We start from the raw sequence: 20,978 nt of genomic DNA on the forward strand, positions 1-20,978 counted from the left end.
TCTCATTTCAAACGTCATTATGTCATTTCAAGATCAATAGGCTTTTTCTCACTGGGTGTGGTTAAAATGTAAAAATCAGCTAAACACTGACAATGCTCACTAGGCTAATATTTATTAGCAAGTAAGCCAAATACAGGAATAAACATTTTTAAAAGAAAGACATATTATTTCACCTTCACAATATAGTCTTGCAAAGAATTTTTAAAGACTCTTTACATTGCTGTACAGTTACTAGAACAAAATATGTTTATGTCATCACTGTAGTATGACATTATTTTCATCCACATCATCACCCATTGAAATGGCTAAAGAGCTGACTTCTGAGTTGATGATGTACTAGGAGTTATGAGATCCTGGTTCTTTTCATGCTTCTGTCACAAACAGTCTTTGTGCAATTATACTAGCTTCTCTGTAACTCAGTTTCCTCACCTGTAAAGTGAAAGATTAAAGTAGTGGAATTCTAAATTCCTTTGCAGCTTTAGCATTCTATGAATCTATGGAAGCATTTCTTCCAGAAGACAGGATTCACAGCCCAATTTCATCTGATGTTTGGCCTTTGGGTCTGTGCTAGTTTAAATCGTTACATTAAATTTTTGGCAGTGATAATACTTGAACATCCACCATTTGCAACTCTGACAACATTCCTTCTGCTACAGAACCTACTCTTTTAGAAGACTCAACTTATTCAGTACTGCATAAAGCACCTTCATAAAATTTCAAGTGAAAAGGATTTCAAGGAAATCAGATTTAGTACCTATGTTCTTTCTCAAAGGTTCTGGGAAATCATTTTCAGTGAGCTAAGAAAACAGAGACCATTCATATAATTTAACATTGCATGTGTGTGTGCTTTAAAATACTTGTCTTATTTCTTTTGTTCTATTTACTATTAGGCGTTATTAAAAATCGTAGCTTTTTTCATTTGCTCTTAAAAAAAAAAGACTCCAAGAGTCTCTTTCCAACTCTGAAAACTCTTGGCTAAATACGGGTGCTATTTTCAACTTATAGTAACTGGCAACCTTACATTTTGTAAAGTTCAGGAAGAGCAGAAACTCAGCTTCCAAATATGCCACTCTGTCAGCAGGTTTGAATGAACAGGAAGCAGACAATGGAAGGCAAATGTCTGGAACCCAAATGTTTCTTTCCTGTAGAGAAGAAGACTCAAATGAAGACTAGCTTCTAAATCTCATCTTTCAGCCGATTCGGTAGGGGTGGATGGTACCCAGTTCTAGCCATTCTTCTTCTATTCAGAAGAATAACATCTTTTATTAAGCCTCTTCTTTTAAGTACTACTTATTTTAATGCTACGGCTATCAGAAAGCATTTATTCTACCTCACAATATGCCTGCAAACCATGGTTCCAAGGAGGCAGTATTGCCTACTGGTTAGAAGTGTAAGGATAGTAGGAAAACAGATTTGTCACGTTGAGAAAACATTCACCCTTTACTAAGCCTTATTTTTCTAATTTGTCAAGTGAGGACAATAATAGTCTCTACCTCACAGGATTATTGTGATGACTATGTAAGATACTACATGTAAAGCATGCACTCTTGGTACATGATCATTATTCAATAACTATATGTTAGTATCATTATTTCCATTACCATTATTCTTTGAAGCAGTAATAATATTCATAGCACTACTATTTCTCAAAATACTTTCCCTTGATAATACCACTAAACATGTACTTCCTCTCTACTATTATATAAACTAGGTAGATTTCTAGAGTCATCCCAATCAACTTAATGTTTTTATTGGTTTCCTGAAATAGTTCACAGAGGATTCTTGAGAGTGGGCATACAGCTATATTCATCATTGTATTTTCAATGCATATTGCAATACCAAATGTATAAATGTTTATTGAAAAAAAATCACATTTGGGTGACCAGCAATAGAAAGGCTTTCTGGTATTTTTACTCTATTTCATAAAATCTATTGATTCTAATTGTCACACAATTGTAAATGAGGCTCTTTCATTGCCTGAGAACTGAGGCAAAAATCTCTAAATTGAGAATAGTACATGCCAAGTACCTTCTCATTCTAAAGAGAACCACTAAAAATCTGAAATATATCCTTGCAGTATTCATTAAAGCAGCAAATCTGGTCCTGCGTCCATTACTGCCCATTCCCTCCAAGTCTCTGTCAGAGACACATACCGAGAATTTGGGGGGAACAGAGTGAGGAAACTAGGGCACAAGTACTCCCAGGTGGAGGAGGGTCCACCTCTCTAAGTAAGCCAGGGAGACGTCTGCAGGACAACTGCCTGTAGAGATGGGAGTTGGCAAGAAGGTAATGTTAGTGTCTCATTTTTTGATGAGCATCTGCTTCTACAGTGGACTTGCTGGGCTTTCTCTGTCCTATGTGAGACAAAGAGAGAGAGGAAAAAAAATAATTGGAGACAAGATGAAGGGTGAAATGAGAGCGAAGAAGAGGAGTAGACTCCACCATCACCTTCTTATGAGACACGACCTGAGAGTTTCCCATGAGCTCAAGGGACCTCTAGCAAAGAGCTCACCTGGAGCCATCTTGGTGATGCCCCCCTCAGGAGGACTCCAACTGTAAGAATTGAGTATAGGGAGTTTCTCAGCGATGTGAAGCTGAAGAGGGCATCTGAGGAGATGAGCTGTAAAACATATTCACAAGAGGGACGTGTGAAGGGAGTGACCATTCTGAAGAACCCAGACAGCTGCCTACAGGAGAAGGATGCTGTCCCAAAGATGGTGCCCAGCGAGTGAAGAGACATTGGCTTTTCTCTTGAGTTCTCTTCTCTAATCCCTGCTTTCAGAGGGGTGGGCAGAAAGGAGAGGGAGAAGTTGGGCAGCCAAATGGTATCAAAGAGAGAAGCCCTGAACTAGATAAAAACTGAAAATTTTGAGACTGGATCAAAGCTTTTTCCCATTTCAGTATTAAAAATTCCAAGATGAGACTGTTCTTATACCAAAAACTATCGGTTCTTTATAGAACCTATGCCAAGTGTTATCAAGGGCTACGAAAAGGAAGTTCAAAAGAGCAAACCAGGAGGCCATGACGAAAGAAAAAAATAAATCTGTTTCTTATGCAGTCAAAGCTATTTATTACACCAATTACACTCATCACCCTGTAAGGGAGAGAAGAAGGGAGAGACATATGAAGATGGCTAGTGGGCAGGCCAGTCAGACAAGCTCAGCTGTTAATTCACCCTATGCCATTCCAAGTGAGCTGGCAGAAGGAGGGATTCTGAAGCGGAACTTCGGACTCTGGGCCAAGTGTTCCTTCCATTGCACTGCACCACCTCCCCATAATAAGGGCTTCCATTTTTTATTGTACTTTAAAATTAACAAAGCACTTGGGTGAACCACTGCCTTGCCAAGAATGTTTAGTCTGAAGAAAATTCTGTTAAACAAGGTGTCAAAACAACCATTAAAGATGCTTCTAAGAGCATTATCTTAGCTCTGCAGGGAGTCAGCACAATGCAGAGAAAATACAAGATTGAGAATCCAAAGGCTCCCGTTCGTTCTGGTTGTAGCGCAACAAGGAGCTTTAAGAAAGGAGCGTGGCATTTGGCGTCAGATTGAGATTCAAATTCTGGCTCTGCTGTTTAGCAGCTGTGTGACCTAAGGCACAATTCTTAACCTCTTTAATCCTCGATTTCTTCATGCATAAAATAGGAAAATGCCACCTACTTCCCAGGATTGCTGAGAGGAATAATGAGATAATATCAAAGCCTGGGAATGTGTCTGGAACTCAACAGGGGTCCGATAAATACGAGTTTTATCGAATCACCTATCAGTACATTTTCTGCTCTGCCGATCTAAGAGAACTCTGGTGTTGATGAAATCAACAATATGTATGAGAAAAACTCTTTACAGTGAGTTACTTTAAAATATGTATTTTTCTTGTTCTCTTCCTGAGTGATATCTCTCTTTCAACTATGGGAGCACAGAATCAATGTGAGATGGGAACATTCCTTGTTATCTTTTTGAAAGCAAATTCCAATCTCTTAAAACCAGTTTTCTCTACAGTTCTTACTACAGTTACTTTTATTAGTACTTTTAGATACATATCATTTTTCACAATTATAAAAGACATACATATTCATTACAGGAGATGTGAAAAATATTATGAAGTATTTCCTTTCAGTTATTTCTAGACAAGAATATTTTTAAGAATTGGGTTTATTATGTATATACAGCTTAATAATAGGATTTTTTTATTAAACATTTGATACTTGGTTGAATGTATCTGTCAGTAAATAATAAAAAGAGGAAGCGTAATTCATTAACAAGAAGTAGAGAATGTGAAGATAGTTTCTTAATGGTGTTTATTATTGTGAACTATAACCTAGCCACAGAAGACAATGTGAAATGTATGTGTACACTTTATACAAACACAAGAAACCAAACACCTGGGTAACTATTATACAAGTTTAGAAATAAAACATTTCTAGTTCTTTGGAAGTCCACTAGGGCATGTTCTCTCTGTCACATCTTTCTTTCTACATATTCCAAGAAGTAACCTCTATCCCCAAGTGTGATCCTCAAAATGCTTAACAATTGTCGTGGTATGTCATCTGTCACTGACAAAATTGTGTTTTCTCCATCCAGGGTTCCAGAGGCCAGCAGACAACAGGGCAGGGAAGCTGTCCCCTAACACTTCTCTTATCGTTTTATTTTGCTTATTGTGTTCTTTCCCATGTCATTAATTTAAATTTAATATTTAATTGAGTTAAGCAATGTTTTCTCTTGTCTGTTTTTTGTTTATTTATTTGTTTTGGTATAGCTAGAAAGGCTTTCCACACATCTAGATTATAAAGGAATAAATTAATGTTTTCTTGTAGTACTTTTATGGTTTTGTTTTCTACATGTAGATCCCTGAGGGATTAGTAGTTCATTCTGGTGTATAGTGTGAGGTATAAATTCATTTTTCTTCTTTTTTCAATAATTTCTGATGACACTTTCATTAACGCTAACTAGAATGGGTCTATATACCTTCTTTTATGTTCATTATTATGTTTGTTTAAGCACCAATACCACACTGTTTTAATTATGAGGGGCTTTAGAGTATCACTTAATATCTGATATGACTGGCTTCCCTCATTGCTCTCTCATCCTTTTTCAAGATTTTTCTAACAAAATTTTCACGTTTATCTTCTATGTGAGCTTTATAATCAATTTGTCTGGCCCCCAAACAAAACAAAACAAAACAAATACCTGGACTTGGATTAAATTTATATATTGACTCATGGCACTGCCCACAAAGATAAGATCTCTATTTTTTTCTAAGATAGTTTTGTGTCTTTCAAAGATATTTTGAAGTTCATCTCTTATAGCTTGTGTCTATTTTATGTTAATTTTGTTTCTACCAATTTTGTCACTAATATGCTATAGGATTTTTCTTTCATTGTATCTTCTCTATGATTATAGTTTGTAGATACCAAGGCTATGGATTTCTTGATGATTTTACAGTATACTATTTATTGATTTGTTTATGGGTTATATGAATTGTGTTATTTATTCTCAAGGATTTTCCAGATATACTGTCATATCATGTACAAACAGAGATAGTTTTATTTCTTTTCCAATTCTCACACCTCTAATATTTCACACAGAAGTAAAGGTAGTTGGTATTCTTGCCTTTTTCTTGACTTTAGGAAAATGTTTCTAGTGCTTTCCCCTTAAATTAGATGCTGGGTTTAGAAAAGATAAAGTTGGCATGCGCACACACACACACACACACACACACACTTTCAAATCTGTAGACCAATCTTAGATGTATCAATGCAAAAATGTAAAATAAAATATTGTCAAATAGAATCCAAAAACATTGAAAAATAATGCACTGTGAACAAGTGGATTTTTCTAGAAATGTAGGAACAGTTCAGATAAAAAATTCTTATATTTACCATAGTTATGGCTGAAAAGAAATCATATGATAATCTTTCTAGATGCTGGCAGAAAGTTCAACAAAATTTAACCAAAATCCCTGATGGAAAAAATGCTCGATGAAAATAGAAATTTATGAATAGCATCTCAATACAATTAATATATCTCTACCTCTAATTATATTCATATCTAGGTAGATTTAGATAAACAGAGAAATAAAACTAGTTCTAAACGGGAAATAAAAATAGTTCTAATGGGAAAATGCCGTGGACATTTTCCCACAGCCAAGAATTATTGTTAAGCATTGTGTTAAAGTATTAGCCAATGCAAGCTGACAAGGGTTATGATGTTATTTAAGCCTGAACAACTTGGACTTGTGGAAACATGCACAATTATGATGGTTACACCCATGGATTGGTTCTGGGTTGGTTGATACCCATCTGAGTAAAAGTAGAATAAGGATGAATTTATTGTGAAACAAAGCGGTATTTCTCACACCCATAGATTAGAGTGATGATTCTTGCTGGGATTCAAATCACCCAGGGAGCATATACATCGTATATATCATACATATTTTATATCTGGAAATACAGATTTCCAGTCCTGATCACAGACTTTCCAGATTCAGTAGGTCTAGAGTTTGAACTTGGAAGTTTTGTTCTTTCTTACTATGTATTTCAGTACGTAGGCATGGTTTTAGGAACTATTATTTTATAAAGCTTTATTTACTTGATTATTGATTCATATGTTTATTTCCCTTCTTGTTTTAGAATGTGTTTAAGTTGGCTTACCGGAACATATAAAACGCAGCAAAATTAATGTAAATTTTAAAAAGGAAAATAAATTAAAATTAAGAAAGTTAAATGTTGGCATAGATGATGCTAATATAACAAAGGCCCACCACAGTGAGTTAGAAACAATAAGGTCGTTTGCAGAAGTTATGACACAAGGCCATTCCTGGGTTGTCATGTGAAGTAAATTATATTATAGCTCCTCTTTCTCCACAACCGGTAGCATTTGCTTGTGCATAAAATTGTTTAAAATAAACACTAAGAGCTGTCTCTAGGTAGAATAGTGGCATATAAATTCATCACAAATCTGTAGATGTGCATATGCAAAAGATTGGTGTGAATGTGCAGGCACCTTAGTTATTAGACAGTGGCGTGGGGCTTAGATTGTGGGCATAGCACCTTTGATCTTTATACATTTAACACTTTCAGCACAGGTCAGCAGAGTAACTTATTTCATCTCCAGTACCTGTATCTATTAAGGTATATTTATTATCTATACCCTACTGATACCATAAATAATTTAAGAAGAGTTAAACAACAACAAATACACTTACAACAGGACAATTAAAAGACAGATAGAAAAACAAATCAGAAATCATATAAAGTAGGGGACATCAGACACATCTGCTAGACACAATTTTAACTGCAATGAATTATTACATTTAGATTTTCATTGATTACCCTCTAAAGCGAAAAAGAAAACATGATAGAGATTGCTCTTCTCTGATAAAAAGAAAAATCTTACATTTCTTTATAAGATTTGCTCCCATTGTTAAATTCTAAGAAAAATATATCAAATAGAGCTATCCTTGAATAGTATGGAGTCATAATTCTACAGCCTTTACCATCCCCAAACCTATCTCAGGAGATTGCTTTTATCTCACCAGTTTATAGTTAGTTCTTTAGTTAGCTCTGTACATATTTTTTTTTCTTATCTAGATTAAGGACTGGAAGATATGTATATTGATCTTCTTAATGTTGCACTTTTCTGATATAACAGGCGCTAGTAAATGTTCAAGTGAACGAATGAATAATCAATGAATAGACAAACAAATAATACTCTGTGCAGCCAATTGCATGTCCTAGCTCTCACCCAAATCACCAGGCTTGGGTTATTTAATAGTTTTGTTTGTATGTATGTATGTATGTATGTATGTATGTATGTATTTATTTATTTATTTATTTTTGAGACAGAGTCTCATTCTGTCACCCACGCTGAAGTGCAGTGGCACAATCTCTACTCACTGCAGCCTGCGCCTCCCAGATTCAAGCAATTCTTGTGCTGCAGCCTCCGGAGTAGCAGGGATTACAGATGTGTGCCACAATGCCGGGCTAATTTTTGTATTTTCAGTACAAACAGGGTTTCACCATGTTGGACAGGCTGCTCACAAACTCCTGGGCTCAAGTGATCTCCCTCCTTGGCCTCCCAAAGGGCTAGGATTACAGGCATAAGCCACCAAGCTAGGCCAACAGGTGCTGCTTTAGTACTTATTAGGTTGGTGCATAAAAGTAATGACAGGACCTGCAATTACTGTGTAGTTATGGCCAATAAGCAAAAGAGGCAAAAACAATTTTCATTATAGTTCTTATATTCTCCACTGGGGGAATAAATGATTAAAGTGTGTAATGTGTTAAATGGCAAGAAGTATTTTGAAGAAGAAAAAAAACTTGACAATGCAGAAAAAAGAGACAAAGAGCCCTGAACTCTGTGTAGGTGTGGGGTGTGTGTGTGTGTGTGTGTGTGTGTACGAGAGAGATAGAGACTGGGAATATACATCCAGGAGAAAAGGCATGACTGGGGCATCCCGGCTTCTTACGATAACTGATGTAAACAGAAATAAAAAGCATAATGATTTAACTCTAATGGTCTCAAGGCAGGTGACGTTGTGGCTGAGAGTTCCGCTGATAGAAGGAAGTTTAACTTATTTCCAAGAATACACAGTATTATGGGTATTTGCATCACTTTGTTGCACAGAGAGAGTGGTAGATGTATTCAATCATTGCAATCAACAATGATAGGTATCCAACCTATCATTCCGAGCTAGTGAAATGCATGCATCTTGGGGATTAGGTTAGGGAAAGAGGCTGAGGAGAAGGCTAGGAGGAGGAAGAAATTCTCACACACAATGGGACCTGTTACTGCAGCAGCACTATACCAGAAATAGTTTTCAAGGAAGAACTGAAGAATTAATTTCAAATTGAAGTCTAAGTGCAATTTAGGTAGGCAAAAAGTAATTTCCTGGGTTGGATTTGGGCCAGGACATTGGACTTAACGCCTCATCTCTTGGAAAAATTGCCAGGGGATCTTTGATAATTATAAGAGAGCATGGCCTTAGATTTACAGCTCCAGCATAGGCTGGTATCTTCTGAGGGCAGCGCCACTTCGTACTCGGAACAGACTCCAGTTGATGAATGATACCTTAATGCCACTTACTGATTTACATGCCCTCTGTGCTCCCAACAGCACCTGCGCTTTTCCAAGAGTGCTTCTGTGCCTAAGGACTGCCAAGACTTTGCTCTGTCAAATAGTACAAGATCAGATCAATTGATACTAAAAAACCTCTACAGCTCAGAAACTTAAAAAAAAAAAAAATGGGTCAAGAGATGCTTGCTGAAGTGACTGTTATTTTTAAGCAGGTAAATATATCAATATGAGTACTGCAGGAATAATAAAGGTAGTGAACACCAAAGAATCCCTGACTCGGCTTTCATCTCTACAGCTACCAAACTATGTAAAATCCAGCAAGTCATTTCATCTCACCAAGCCTCAGTTTTCTTATCTATACGAACCTGAATAAAATCCAAAAAGCTGGCCTATTCTAAATAACCACCACGTAATTTATCACCTGGTGGTCTACTCTAACTTTAGAATCGTTTCCTATCTCCCTCTCCCTGTGACCCCAGTCATACTGGCTTTCTTTATGTTCTGCAAATCTACCAAATTTGCCTGTAGTCAGGGCCTCAGTGCTTTCTCTTCCTACCACACAGAATTCTTCTCCCCTAGAGGATTGTATGACTGGCTTCCCATCATTCAAATATCCTTTCTCAGAGGTTCTATCTCATCACCCAATCAAAGATTGCCCCTTGCCCTTCATTTTTTTTCTTTCAGCTTCTCATTTTATTAACGTCATAGTATTTATCACTTTCCAAAATCATATTTTTATGTCATTGTTTACATGTTCAATGTTTATCAACAACCCTTCCTCACCATCATAGAATCAGAGTTTCCACGAGCAAAAGAGACTTGTGGGTCATCGGCAAAGCCTGAGTCCTGTCCTCTTGCTCTCCTCCCCAGACAGTATGAGCTTCACCACTTGCTCCAACTTCTCCACCAACTACCGTCCCTGGGCTCTGTCCAGGTGTCCAGCTACGGCACCCGGCCTGTCAGCAGCGTGGCCAGCATCTATGCAGGTGCCAGGGGTTCTGGTTCCCGGATCTCCGTATCCTGCTTCATCAGCTTCCTGGGTGGCATGGGGTCCAGCGGACTGGGCATGGGGATGGCCGGGGGTCTGACAGGAATGAGAGGCATCCAGAATGAGAAGGAGACCATGAAAAGCCTGAACGAACGCCTGGCCCCGTACCTGGACAGAGTGAGGAGCCTGGAGACCAAGAACAAGAAGCTGGAGAGCAAAATCTGGGAGCCCCTGGAGAAGAAGGGACCCTAGGTCACAGACTAGAGCCATTACTTCAAGACCATCGAGGACCTGAGGGCTCAGATCTTCGCAAATACTGTGGACAATGCTCGCATCGTTCTGCAGTTAGATAATGTCTGTCTTGCTGCTGATGACTTTAGAGTCAAGTATGAGACAGAACTGGCCATGCGCCAGTCTGTGGAGAACGACATCCATGAGCTCCACAAGGTCATCAGTGACCCCAATGTCACTTGGCTGCAGCTGGAGACACAGATTGAGGCTCTCAAGGAGGAGCTGCTCTTCATGAAGAAGAACCATGAAGAGGAAGTAAAAGGCCTACAAGCTCAGATTGCCAGCTCTGGGTTGACAGTGGAGGTAGATGCCCCCAAATCTCAGGACCTCGCCAAGACCATGGCAGACATCCAGGCCCAATATGACGAGCTGGCTTGGAAGAACTGAGAGAAGCTGGACAAGTACTGGTCTCAGCAGACTGAGGAGAGCACCACAGTGGTCACCATGCAGTCTGCTAGAGTTGGAGCTGCTGAGATGATACTCACTGAGCTGAGAGGTACAGTCCAGTCTTTGGAGATCAACCTGGACTTGATGAGGAACCTGAAGGCTAGCTTGCAGCAGTCTGAGGAAGGTGGAGGCCTGCTACACTCTGCAGATGGAGCAGCTCAACGGGATCCTTCTGCACCTAGAGTCAGAGCTGGCACAGACCTGGGCAGAGGGACAGCACCAGGCCCAGGAGTATGAGGCCCTGCTGAACATTAAAGTCAAGCTGGAGGCTGAGATCACCACCTACTGCTGCCTGCTGGAAGATGGCGAGGACATCTTGGTGATGCCCTGGACCACAGCAACTCCATGTAAACCATCCAAAAGACACAACCCGCCAGATAGTGGATGGCAAAGTGGTATCTGAGACCAGCGATACCAAAGTTCTGAGGCATTTTGCCAGCAGAAGCAGGGTACCCTTTGGGGAGCATCAGGCCAGTAAAAATTTCAGAGGAAAAAAAAAGCCTTGTTTATATTTTTTACCAGTCTGTTCCCAGTATTCAGGGTAGTGCCTAGTGAAGAGCAGATCCTTAATAAATATGGAAGAATGGAAGACAATGGATTCAGTGATTTCCCAGCCATCCCAGCTCCAGCAGTCTGGGGGCCAGTGTACCTTTAGCTAGGATAATTCAGCTCCAGGAAGTACCATGACCTGGGATAGTTGTTTTTAGTGACTTTCCCTAGCTGTCCTCATCCCCTGCCTATCCTGGATATAACCTTCATCTCCTGAAGGCACTGTTGTTAGAGTCAATTACATACAAAGGAAGATTATGGGGTAAGGGTAGCATAAGATGGAATGAATTAAAATATTTCAAACAGTGCCTAACTCTTCTCCCCCCTTTTCTCCCTACTTAGCAGTGGTGAAATTCGATGTATACATTAAATAAAATATGAAGTAGTTGAATATGTTTTAATATTTTAATAAAATAAGGTTGAAAAATTTAACTGTGAAAACTTTCAAAATAATGGATTTCTAATAATTGATTCTCAAATGCCGTCTGTTTCTCACTACACAGTAGGAAGGACAGGAATTGATGAAGAACAAGTGAGGTTGAGAATGAGCACAGAACTTAAGGGTGTGACCAGGATGTGAGGTACAATCCATGAAACCGTAAAATCTGCAAACCAAAATAAAATTCTAAGACACTCTAACCATTTGAATAAACTTCCTTCTCAGCCAGTGCATTCTTAAAATTTAAGCTGAAAGACTGGTTTAGGCCATGACAGGAAGTGGGGGTTTGGCATGCCTCATTATACCTCCCCGTCATTAACACCAACACACACCTCAAGTGTGACAAAAAGCATTTACGATCTGTGCTCTCCAAAGTTTGCTACCTGAAACCTTCATCTGCACAATAAGAACTTTGGTCTCCATAATCCCTCATCTTAACCCAGACATTTTCTTTCTATTGACCTTAGGTCTTTAGATAAATTGAACCAATTGTCAACCAGTTAGTTTTTAAATCTGCCTATAACCAGAAGCACCCCCAACATCCCACATTGAGCTGTCCCTGCTTTTTGGACCCAACCAATGTATTTCTTAAATGTATTTGATTAAAGTCTCGTGTCTCTCTAAAATGTAGAAAACCAAACTTCACCCCAACCAGCTTGGGCACATGTTCTCAGGATCTTCTGAGGGGTGCGCCATGGGCCATGGCCACTCATAATAGGCTCAGAATAAATGTCGTCAAATATTTTACAAAATTTGACTCTTTTCATCAACAAATCCAAGGCAAGAATGTGGCAGATCATGGTAGTGAAAAGTGTGGCAGAGGAAGGTCGGGAATATGGAAGAAGCAGCAGTTGGGTTTTATATGGCTCATACACAGTCATTAGTTTAAAAACAAAAATGAAATATTTCTAGTTAAGGCACACACTTTTGATTTTATCAAAATGTCCTCCACCTTTTCACTGATTTTCATAACTTGCTGTGCCCTGAAGTTCTTTCTAGATTACAACTGCATGGCCCAGGAGAGGTGCAATGGCAAAGAAATAAGAAGTGATTCTTACAGTCAGGAACCCCTGGAAGCTGGGGACGCCAGAGCTGTAAGTAAGGGATGATCAAAATTGACCAAACAAAACAGTCACTATTTGCATTAATACGATTTCTGGAGCACTGATGTCTTTTTAAGTAGTTGGCTCTGAATATCTAGATTTACCTCTCTTCCATCCAAACGTTATGTCTAAAGTTGCCTACTTCCTCTTAAAAAGGTGTTAATATCAGGTGAGTTCTAACAGATGTAATCCAAAGTCACAGGAGACATTTTGCAGGGCACAGGAAAGAAGGCACTTAATCTCTGACTGTGCCTAGTTTAGCCCGTGGACAACTTCTTCAGAAAAAAGAACATTCACTTGACAGTTTTATCAGTCAGAGAACATCTAAGAAACAAAGCTCACCACATCAGGGAATTCAATAGGAATAATTTAATATGGGTAATCGGTTACTAGATTACAAGAGCTGAAGATCAATTGAGAAAAAATGAGGTAGCACTGACATTAGCAACTGAAGGAAGCTGTGACCTTGAGGACTATGATAGAGGCAGGAGGCAGAGAAATTCTAGGCAGACAGGGGCAGGTCCCTGACAAAACCCCACCTTCCAGCTGAAAAGCCTAAAACCTGCAGTTCAAAGTAAGAACTTCTATCCTTGTTTGCCTACTCTGTCCTGATTGGTTCTTTCAACACTTATGAATAGTAAAAAGCATGCACTTTTAAAATGTGCTCAACGTGTATTTACATAATAGCCCGTAAGACTTCCATTGTCAAGTCAATAATACTGTAGTTGCCTTTAAAAGTATTTAATTACCTACAGTAGTTGCAAAGTATGTTGTAATGGATTTACAAGAATAATGTCTTTTTATCAACTGAAAGTTGCTTTTTCCAGAACTACCCAAGGCCTTCCCTGCCCCCCATCTTTGCCTGTAAAGACTGGAGACTCAGTTGGTAGAGGGAGAGAAGCAGCTTGACTGGAGAGAGGTGACTTGTCTTCAGAGGGACAGCTGGACTTCAGAGGAAAGATGGCTTAACTTTGGAGAATGGCTTGACTATAGGAAAGAGCTGGCCAGAGACAGCCAGACTGCAAAGGAAGATTACCTGCCCATCCCATCCCCTCTCCAGCTTCCCACTCCACAAAGAGCCTTTTTCCATCACTTAATAAAATTCTCCACCTTCACCATCCTTCAAGTGTCTGGGCAACCTCATTCTTCTCGGATCCTGGACAAGAGCTTGAGGCCCACCGAGTGCAGGTACCCAAAAAGGGCTGTCACACTGGTCCTTTGCCCTTGCCAACAGAGGGGAGCTGCCCCACGCTATGAGGCAAGGGGCCCACTGAGCTGGTAATACACTGCTGTCCCTGGATGGCGGAGCTAAGAGAGCACCATAGCATGCCTCTGGGGCTTCAGAGGTCACAGGCATCCCCACCTGGGCACCACCGTGGGGCTTGCATGGAGCCTGCTCCTGCCGGCACCCTAAGTGGCCAGCCAGATCCCACACTTGCTCACTCACATGCTCTCTCCCACAAGGGGTTGAGCATCAAGGGTCGACTAAATAGGGCACCCCATTCTCAAGACCACTGAAAGGACTGAGAAAAATCCTGCATCAATCAGAGGGAGGAAGTTGTGTGACTGGAGCCCAGATGCCTGGACCACAGATAGCTTCTGGAACCATGGAGAACTGTGGGGTGGGCTAGAAGGTGAGACAGAGGTGTAGGGTGCCATAGCCACTGGTGAATGTATCCCTGAGCAGAGAGAAAAGGGAAGAAATCAGACTTACACCTTCTCCCTGCCTTCCAGCCTCCAGCCAGTACTCTCCATGCCCTAAAAGAGCCAGAAACTAGTTGGTAAGAGAGATTAGGGCCATAGTTTGTGGGGGTCCAATCCCTGTGATACAGTGGAAGAATAGGAACTGCCCAGGAGAGGGTTGAAACATTGGCTGCAGTTCGCCAAAGCATAATCTTCCCACAATCAACAGCCCCGTCACCCCACCTTGCAGGGGCTCTCTTCTTTGTTTACTTGTTTTCATGTATAAGATGCTCTTCATGGGTACGATGTCAGCATGATATTGCCATCTCACTTTAAAAGTTTCCTTTTCACAGAAGTGAAACCATTCAAGTCCATTCTATCTAGATGGGTGGTTTATTTCAATGCCAATTTAAAATTATTTTCATAAATATATATATATGTATTTGAAATCAGGGAAGAAAAGGAACAAATTTGAGAAGAGAGTGGAGTGCTAACACAAACCAGAAATCCATTACAACATACTTTGCAAATACTGTAGGTAATTAAAGACTTTTAAGGGCAACTACAGTATTATTTACTTGACAGTGGAACTCTTACAGGCTATTATGTAAATACACGTTGAGCACATTTTAAAAGTGCATGATGCTATTTACTATTCATAAGTATTGTTAATATGTATTTCATTTAACCCTAAGCAGCCATTTCAGTCTCTTGTGTGAATTTACATTTATGAATGTTTTTATAAAATGCATACTATTTACCCAATAGGCAACTCTGCCATAAGAAACGCTAGAGCTGATTGCCAATTTAACTTCACATGAGTTTCCATGCAATTGTTCCTTAGGTGTGCCTGCGTGCTTGGGCATCCATAAATAGTCCTTCTCTTCAGAATCCTGCAAGTCAAGACCCATGAGCTGTTCAAATGAAGGGATTTTCTAGTCTGTTTTGGTGGTTCTGGGGATTTTAGTATCACATAAAAAGAGGCCAGGGTATGTTTCATCTTAGAAAATAAAATAAAGATTTCAGCACTGAAGATGGCAGTCTATAAAGTATATATGTGTAATCACCTTGTTTAGTCTGTGAACTGAAGCCCACAACTACAAAATAAAGATGAGCAAGCTCCAGACTAAGATACCTAAAATGTAAATTTTCTTCCTCCCTCCTTCTTCCTCCCCTCCTCCCTCCCTTTCTTCTTTCCCTCCTCCTTTCCTTTCTCCCTCTCTTCCTCCCTCCTTCTCCTTCCCTTTCCTTTCCCTTCCCTTTCCCTTTCTTCCTTCCTTCCTTCCTTCCTTCCTTCCTTCCTTCCTTCCTCCCTCCCTCCCTCCCTCCATAACAGGATATAATCTTTTTTTTTTTTTTTTTTGAGGCAGAGTCTCGCTCTGTTGCCCAGGCTGGAGTGCAGTGGCGCAATCTCGGCTCACTGCAAGCTCCGCCTCCCGGGTTCACGCCATTCTCCTGCCTCAGCCTCCCAAGCAGCTGGGACTACAGGCGCCCGCCACCTCGCCCGGCTAGTTTTTTGTATTTTTAGTAGAGACGGGGTTTCACCATGTTAGCCAGGATGGTCTCGATCTCCTGACCTCGTGATCCGCCCGTCTCGGCCTCCCAAAGTGCTGGGATTACAGGCTTGAGCCACCGCGCCCGGCCAACAGGATATAATCTTTCCTGCCCCAGTCATTTTAATTGGAACACCAATGACTCCAGCACCAAGACACATAGACTATATGCAGAATTTACGAAGAGAATAAGGATTCCCTGCCAATGCACATACCATATGCAGAATTCACAAATGGAATTTGTTCTGTGACTTTTGTATCCCTCTGCCAGATCAAAGACATAAACAGGAATCAGAAAAAAATATTAAAGGCACAGACTAGTGATAATGTTTCTTTGGAGAGAGTCTCTCTAGGCTGAAAGTCGCCACCCCTTCTTTTGGAGGAGGAGTGGATTGGAGTGCCACTGTCTAACCTAAAGCATAAAGGGAAACACTGAAAGCTTTGAAATTTGTTCATATGGGAGAAAAAGACTTGGTGCTGGCCTTATGACTAATAAAGCAAACATAGATTGAGGAATTGAGGACTGAGGTCTAATTATCATTCAGGAAACCTAAAGGCAGGAGAAAGGCTACTGAGCTTCTTTGGTGGTATATCCAGAAGACTTTTGCTGTGCTGAGATGTCCTGCAGTCCAAAGAGAGTAGGTGTCAGGCTGTTTTGGGTCCTACTTGAGAGTCTGGAGGTATAAATCTTAATGCCGAGGAGCCAAAAGAGGACATAAAAGCAGCCACCAGACTGCAACTGTATCTGGTCAAGGTTAAAGACAAAAGAGATCTCTAGTAGAGAGAGCCACTGAGGAGGCCATGGCTGCATCTCATGGAAGAGTCAATCTTAATCATTCCAGGTCTAGGGAGCTAGAAGTTACCCTGCTGCGTAAAAACTGATTCTCTCACCTCTCTTCCCTTTCCTCCTTATTTTATTTATTTATTTATTTATTTATTTGACACTGGCAGAAATTCAATAGTAGCTAGTGATATGTAGAGGATATAAGAGAGCAAAATATGTTAAATAGAAGCTTAAGTTATTTGTGGTAGACTGTAAAATTGGCCACATATCTTTCCCCTGTTTAAATATATGCTCTTGTAACTCAACATTACAAATCCTTTGATCAAAAAGTGCAGTTTGTTTCTCCACACCTTGAATCTAGGTTGGCTGATTGACTTGGTCAGCTCTAGAAGGTGTTTAAAGTGTTTGCTCATTTGGGGCTTGCCCTTTCTTGCTGTGAATCCCTGTGATCTTCACCCTGTGAATGAGCCTGCGCCAGCTTGTTGGATGATGAGAAATTTGTATCACAGTGTCCCAGAGAATTGCCAGTCAGTAACCGGATATGTAAATGAGCTCAGCTGAGACAAGTAAAGGAACCACACTGCTGAGCCCAGCCCAAATTGCAGATCCAAAGAACTGTGAACAAATAATGGTAATTGTTTTAAATCACTAGGTTTTGGGCAAGTTTGTTATGTGGCAGGATGTAACAGAGAGAGCCTCTCACTCAGGCAGATTTTCAGTCTAAAGAAGGACTGAACTGCAGAGACGGGAGAATTTCAAAATGTCTGTGAATTTAAATATTTGAATTTCTGAACTCAGACTGTGTTTACAATTTCATGTGACTGTAGGAGCATCTAATACTGGAGAATCATTGGCCACCATGAGTTTTCATTTATGGACAGGACAGGATCACTCCCAGTGAATAACATTTAAAGAGATGATAAAACATAAACTCAAAATTGCATTTTGATCAAAATCCGTGTGTAAATACTGTTTAGCATATTGACAACAATTTCATAAACATGTTTTCCATGCCCAGTATAACATATCCAGCACAGCCTCAGAAAAAAAGCATTCACTCTAGAAAAAGAGTTGATGGCAGGACCATAACATCTAATTTCCATTTACTGAGGGTGCTTGCCAAAAAAAGAAATTCCCTGGACAACGACCCTTGCAAACATGCTATAACCTACCCTCTGGTATAGCAGGAGTGCAGTACTGCTGGAGTGCAGTGATGCAATCATGGCTCAAACTAGCCTCCTACCTGAGCCTTACAAGTAGCTGGGACCACAGGTGTGCACTACCATGCCCAGCTAATTTTTTATTTTTATTTTTTGTAGATATGGCATTTCCTATGTTACCCAGGCTGGTCTCAAACTCCTGGGCTCAAGTGATCTTCCTGTCTCAGCCTTCCAAAGTGCTCGGATTAGAGGTGTGAGCTACCACTCCTGGCTTTTTACTAGTGGAAAGATAATGGCAAGACCTTATATGTCAAATGCTTTTAGCAGGAAATACCTGATTTACCCAGGCTACTTGTACATAAACCTGGAATTTATGGATTTTTGAGAAAATGATTCATTAGATAATTAGTGGAGTAAAAAAATATGCTTTATGCCTGAAATGGCTCCCAAGATGTAACAAACATGCTACATGCATTGTGAAAACTCACAAGCTAGGGTTGACCAGATTGCTCCTTATGTGAGAGAAGAAGGGCTTTGGGGAGCTGAGGTAATGATGTTAGACTTCTCAGGGAAGCAAGCTTTGCCCGTGTATTGCAATTGCTTGTACTCTGAATTACTAGGGAAGTTTGATAGTGGGTAAGAGCTATCACTCATGAGAGTCTGCCTTGACAATTTGATCCTTTTTGTTTTTTCGTCTTCTATTTGGCATCTCCTGGGTCCTCAAGGACCTCGAAAACTTCAGATTCAGAAGTAGATTGTCATGCAATCTTGGGAAAGCCACTTAACTTCTACATTTAATGATATTTATTATGTTATTAATCAAATTGGTAATCACATAACCTCAAAGGGATAATGTGAGCATTGAAAGGACAAAGAATGAGAAATACTTTTAAAAATTATAAACCAAAATACAAATGTAAGTAGTCAAAAGTTGCTACAGAAATCTAGATGTAATATGGATCAAATAACTACTCAGTATCAGCATTTTGTCATCACTGTGTACAATTACCATATTTATGTCCCTTGAGAGCTTGTTCATCTTAATTCTGATCGATTTTTGTGTTGTTTCCAGTACCTAGTAAGCACCAGTTCTTTTACATTAAAGGAGCTCTTCGTATTATCCAACTTATTTCCTTCAATTTCACCTGGGGCACACATTTTAAAAGTTTTCCACATAAAGTAATTTATGTGACATTCAGAACTTCAGTAAGTTCAGTAACTTCATTATTCATTTACTATTTACCACATGGACTCAAATGTTTTTCAAAGATACTGGAACTTTTAAATAGACTGAATAATATTGATATTAAACCTTCATAGTTTATTTTCTGGGTACTTGATAATAAGAACTTTTATCAAAGCTTTTAATGCAACTATTAAATTAAGCCATATGGAATTGTCATTTTTATACGTCAATGTACAAATATTATAAATTTTGTATGCTCCAGTCTAATAGTCACAATGTATAACAATGCATAGGTTGACCAACACCAGAAAGAGTAGAAAAGAAAAAGAAATAAGTGAAATTTGGCAGACACTGTCGATCTGTTGACTGGTAACCCAACACTTTCCCAGTATTTCTTTACCTCCTCTCTCCTACAGTTCTTACAGACTTTTGAAAATAAATTTTATCTTTCCAGCCTTTGTCAAGTATAGTCATATGACATTTTCCTGACATATACAACATAAGCTGGGATCTGTAGATGAACATTTTCTCTCATAATGAAAGGGGTGGATGAGGCTAGCACCACGCTGTCCCTTCTCCCTTCTTCTTGTCTTAGGTATGGTGCTGTAGCTGTCAGCTGGCTAAAAGGTTAAACATGCTGATCAGAAGGACAGGAAGAAGCTGGGTCCATGATCACATCATGGAGCCATCACACCATTGCTGGGCTTCCTAACTCCAGACTTTTATTATGTGAAGACCAAAAAAAAAAAAAAAAACAAAAAAAAACCACCTTGCATTTACATAAGCCATGACTAGCTGGGGTTTATGTAACTTTCAGCTGGAAAGAAAATTTTCTAATTGATACAGTAGGAAATATGAACATGTATCTGTACACCCATATCTCAAGGAATTATCACAGCCTGAGTAGTAAGAGGTTCAGTTACAAAACTCTATTAATGAGAAGAAAACTGCTGATTTTATTAGAATCAGTCTTTATTAGAATCTTCATTAAATACATTAAGTCTTAATTAGAGTCTTCATTAAGTACATTACATTTCTCGGCTTAGTGACTATAGAAAGCACTATTTGACTTTTAAAAAATGATACTTCAGCCATAACAATGCCAAACATTTGTCCTTCTGAAGATTACTATTAGGTTAAGTCTTACGAAGTAGCTACTAGCCACCTGGTTTCGACCAATATAGATGACAATTTAGTACAGTTCAACATACTACATAGGGCTGTTGCTACAGGAGTAATAACTTTCTGAGATTTGGCAGCAGCTGTCTGGATCCTGGAAAATACTCTGGGAAGAACATTTTAACATTTTATTTATTTATTTATTTATTAAATAAAGTAAAAATTGAAGTTGGCTTGTTTTTATGAAATTTTCTTCTTTTGTATGAAAGGAGAGTTTGGCAAAACATTAATTATGGTTTGGGATCTCACAGCAGTCAATATAGTGTACAAAAACATGTACAACACAAATCCTCAATTTATTATGAATTTAAATCTGGTCATTGAAAATGGGTTTGTGTGTCTACATACACACACACACACACAGACATACATATGTATCACATACATCTTATAAAGAATCTTTCTAGAACAAGTTAATTTTCAGGCATAATTAGAATTTGTTCAAAAACAAGAACTTATAAACCAAATTTTCTAAGCCTATTAAATGCCAGCAGTAGTGACAATATCATCATAAGACACTTAGTAGCATTTTAGTGGTTACC

At 39.3% G+C, this 20,978-nt stretch overlaps 1 pseudogene; it reads left to right on the forward strand.

The window, feature by feature from the left end:
- The first annotated feature begins 9,949 nt into the window (after window positions 1-9,949).
- Window positions 9,950-15,487, forward strand: LOC117099220 (annotated as a pseudogene).
- Window positions 15,488-20,978: the final 5,491 nt, after the last annotated feature.

This window comes from Trachypithecus francoisi, unplaced genomic scaffold (assembly GCF_009764315.1).
Source record: "Trachypithecus francoisi isolate TF-2019V2 unplaced genomic scaffold, Tfra_2.0 Lachesis_group16, whole genome shotgun sequence".
In the NCBI taxonomy this organism is placed as follows: domain Eukaryota; kingdom Metazoa; phylum Chordata; class Mammalia; order Primates; family Cercopithecidae; genus Trachypithecus; species Trachypithecus francoisi.